The 4,719-nt window shown below is 45.4% G+C and overlaps 1 pseudogene across 1 annotated transcript; it reads left to right on the top strand.

The window, feature by feature from the left end:
• Positions 1 to 917: 917 nt before the first annotated feature.
• LOC144756045 (translocon-associated protein subunit beta pseudogene) lies at positions 918 to 2,200 on the top strand (annotated as a pseudogene). The gene has a single exon (XR_013595012.1). The product of XR_013595012.1 is annotated as a translocon-associated protein subunit beta pseudogene (transcript).
• The last annotated feature ends 2,519 nt before the right edge of the window (positions 2,201 to 4,719 follow it).

The following is a 4,719-nucleotide window of genomic DNA, read 5'->3' as shown; positions in this document are numbered from 1 at the left end:
CCCCAAACGGCTTACAGAAGCCAATGACTCCAAATATCTGTAGCATAATGATGGAGAAAAGGGAACCGTCGATAGCCCAACCAGTCATACCCACAACATCGAATGGAACAGAGCAGGCTCACAACTGCACGGAACAAGCTCATGAGTCAGTGAAATGCACAACGCAATGTCATGCGCTAGTTCACAGGGACAACAACACGCACGAACCAGTAGCAGGAACCGACGCAGAGGAAAAAATTGCAACATCGCAGCTCCGGAAATCTCGCTTGAAGGTCGCATACGTAATGTAACATCAAAAAACCAGGAACCTAATTCTGTCGCGCCTAATAACCAGCGACCAGTTAGTAAAAGGGACAATCCTTTTAAAATTCATCTGAGCGACCCAGCAGATAAGGTTCACCCCAACAATCATTCAACCCCCAGAACGGTTCCATGCTCAGACGTAAATAAAAAACTGAGGACAGCTAACACAATAGACTCAAACCAGGCATGGAACCCCGAAACATCCACAATAGCCAACAATGACAAGTCCACAAGGCACAGGGACTGCCCGCTCACTAACATAACTGGAAGTGAAATGGAGCAATCCACCATAAACGACAAATCACTGCTTGCTGCACTGGAGGATTCGGTAATAACGATTCACGATACACAGTCAGTAAACTTACCCATTTCACCAATTACAGGTCCTCTGAGCACCAACCAGGCAATGACCCTCAGTGGAACAAAACCGGCACAAGAACTGACACAAGAAAATGCACAACTTACACACGCAAGCAACCGCGACAAGGACAACTCAAAGTCAGCGTCCATATTAGAAATTTCAAGTTCCTTGACACCAGACACAGCAATCATCGAAAGAAATTCCAACACCAAACAGTTAACCCACGAATCAAAACACATAACATTGTTTTCCTCCTGTTCATGTTGTGGACAGTGGCAGACGTCGCTAAGATGAAGGTCTTATTTGTCACTCTGGTGGCCACCCTTGCCTTTGTCCACTGTGAAGAGGGAGCTCGGCTGCTTGCCTCCAAGTCCCTCTTGAACAGGTATGCCGTGGAAGGCAAAGATCTGACCCTGCAATACAACATTTACAACGTGGGCTCAAGCGCTGCCCTTGATGTTGATTTGTCCGATGACTCTTTCCCGCCAGAAGACTTTGGCATTGTCTCTGGAATGCTCACTGTGAAATGGGACCGGATAGCACCAGCGAGCAATGTCACCCACACTGTTGTTCTGAGGCCTCTCAAAGCTGGATACTTCAATTTCACCTCTGCCACTATCACATATGTTGCTCAGGAAGGAGGACAGCCTGTGGTGGGGTACACCAGCGCTCCAGGGCAAGGTGGCATTCTGGCTCAAAGGGAATTTGACCGGCGTTTTTCTCCCCATTTTCTGGACTGGTCTGCTTTTGGGGTCATGACTCTACCGTCCATCGGAATCCCATTATTGCTTTGGTACTCCAGCAAGAGGAAGTACGATACACCAAAGACTAAGAAGAACTGAAGCGACACCTTAACAAAACATCCTGAAACTCAGGGAAAAGGACAAACCTGGTTCTAAATCAGCCCACTTTATTCTCCCCAGATGACTTAACTCACAGAATTCTTGGCGCGTCTAAACTGCAAGCTCCAAATATTGGATAAAATATTGTAAAAGTGAACACTTGTATTGCAAGTCATTGTGCCGATCTGCACTACTAATGCTATTTTATGAACTTCTCGGTACTAAAGTGCTGGGCAGACTTGTCAGGATGTGTTCTTATAAATAAATTTTAGTGGGTCAGTCTTCACATGTCCATCTAGTTCAACGTGAAGAATACAGAGTTGGTTATTATGGACTTTCTCATTTCAAGCAACACTAGCTTTACTCATAACAGTTGTTACAATGATTTGTACATTGTTGTGACTTGATTTCCAGAATCTACATCAGCTTGTCACACACTGGCAGTAATGCTACATTATGTTCCCTATTTTGTGGTGGACACATTCCTTTCTCCTGCTTTACTACAATTCTTGAATCTAGTATACGAGTGACCATGGAAATTTACTGACATTTTTAACACGACCTAAAAGACTATCCTGATAAATGCACCGTCTGCCACCGAGCAATTTTGCGCCGACGTCGAGAAACCAGTCTTAAAAGTATTTTCTATCAGTGTGTTTAAGGATAAGGCTTTGATTAAACATTTCGCACATTGGTGGAAGAAATATGTTTATTTCATAGGCCAGGACTACATTCAACAAACTTAACTGTTGGGTGCTTAGCTGAATGTGGAACGGTTTTTATAATAAAGACAACCAGATGAAAATGAAAAAAAAAAAAACACATAACATTGTCAAGTGGTCAGACCGACCCGGAACCGGCTACCATTCATAACAAAGAACATAGCAAACAACCAGAAGTTGAAATAGACGTAAAAAGCAACTTAGAATCCATATTCACGCTACACCAGGAGCTGGGTCGCATACTGGAAACATCGATAAAAACCTTAAACATGCAGTCGGACAAACTAGACGTACAAATATACTTAATGGGCACAATAGCGGAACACATAATTGGCATAAATAAAAAACTTGATGCAATGGCAGGCACATTTAACTTCCTAACAGAACAACTCTGCTTAACCAAGCTAATGCCCACCTGCACTTGCCATCCCATACTGGAAAAACTTCAGGACTTGCCACTTATTCTGAAGGACATCCTGCAGGAATGCAAGCAGACCAACCTAACCGCCGCCTGTATTCAACTGAGTGACGATTTGATTTCCTTCGACCACAAAGAGATCCAAGCAAGCGACGTATGCAAGCCCTAAAACATAGAGGCAGTCAACACAGCTGTCCCCTGCCAACAGCTGATAGAAGGAAACGACAAACGCATCAATCCGACCTTTACCATAACCAACCACCTAGAAAAGTTAAATCCAAAACCTGACATCGCCGTAATTAACCAGCGGAGCAGCACTAAACCACCTACCACCGACCAACCCCCTGACCTTGACCTCGGCACAAGATTCACCAAACGTCAGAAAAAAGGGCTAGAAAAAATAGAAACCAACGTCCCAGGCACGAACCTGATCATAAGCAGACAGCACCAAACTTCCCCATCTTCGACCAAGTCAAAGCAAAAATCAGGAGTGCCTTAATTACTGACTCATCCCAGACGACGAGGCCGAAAGACAAAAATACCGTGGATCAGAGGACGTCAGTATCAACTGAGGCACACGTCGTGAGAATAGACCCCCAAAACACGCACTCTCAAAAAAATTCTCCAAACAGAACACCACAGCCAGCAGGAGTTACCCCGCCAAAAGCCTTGGGTACAGGAAACTCTCCGGGCATAGAGCTCTGTGACTTAACAGGATCAAATGTCATGACTGACAAAGAAGACACTCTTGATGGTCAGTCCAACAAGCCACCCGTAACTAATCTACCGGTATCGGGCAAACCTGAATCATTCCCCAAACTGATTCCAAGCTCACAGAACAAGCACAATCAGTTCACAACAATTGAGACAGAAACAACTAGTTATAAGTTCGGGAAACACAGGACCAACAGAGAAGTTGCAAAAAAGATAGCCACTAATGACACAGCACCTCCAATTTTAATCACCATTTCCAGTGTGGCCACAGATCCCGACAGAGAAGTGGCAACAAATGCGACTAGGAATAATCTTGACCTCATTAAAGTAACTTTTCCAACTTACAAAAAGTGTGCAAACCCGGAAACAAGTAGGGAAGTCGGGGAAAGTCGCCGCTTGGTGAATCTGGTCAACGAAAACGACCGTTTACCAGCAACAAGGCATGCGACAAGCTCAGAACACGAAGAAAAGCCATTCAGCATCCCACACAAGCAATCCCTGAACGGCGTTCATCCCCCTTCTGGAAACTGCCACACCGCCAACGTGAAAGATCCTGGAAGCCACAATCGAATGATCCAACGCCAAATCGTCAGAATTTGTGACAATCCACCAATGGACAAGGAGGACGCCCCCAATGTGGGGAAACTTCTTTTCATTCCAGAATATGAGCAACAAGGCATGCAAGACTACCTAAACCGTGGGAACATACTTCGCTTAACATCAGCCATCCCCAGCCTTGGTTATCTTACTTCAGCTGACCTCCTGTCGGTTGAGTTTATAACCACGAACGACGAGTCAAAGAAAGAGTGCACAGTCACGACATGGAGGGAGACCGGAATAGCGACCCGCATCCTCTCAGAAATGACCAAATTCAAGGAATGGGGAATTCTCTTGAAGGAAATGGTCAAGCCAGCATATTCATCCCCGCTCCTAAGAAGGCACACCAAGAGTGCAAACCTAGTACTGAGGAACCAACCAGCGCGCTCGGTCCTTCAAGGAGCCAGGGGAGTTGAAATCTCAGTCAATGAGCACCCACAGCCGCAACTGTCACTCTCAAATTGAACGCCCGACATATCAGCCAACACTGAAAACCACGTCATAAAAATCCTTTCCTGGAACATTGCGGGTGCTAAAGACATTGTGAACAAAAACAGCAAAGCCGCCGCTTGGGACCCATACGCAATAATAGCGTTACAGGAGACGTGGCTAACTGATCCAATCGACATACCAGGCCGTTTGTGTTATCACGTAAGTGCGACTCGCTTACAGCGTTTTGGGCGAGCCCGTGGGGGCCTTTCCGTCTATATATCAACAGCTATAAAGATCAGAATAACACAACTTCCTGACTCAACTACGGAC

Source organism: Lissotriton helveticus, chromosome 5_1 (genome assembly GCF_964261635.1).
Source record: "Lissotriton helveticus chromosome 5_1, aLisHel1.1, whole genome shotgun sequence".
NCBI classification, from domain to species: Eukaryota; Metazoa; Chordata; class Amphibia; order Caudata; family Salamandridae; genus Lissotriton; species Lissotriton helveticus.
This window is presented reverse-complemented; position numbering and strand designations above follow the sequence as displayed.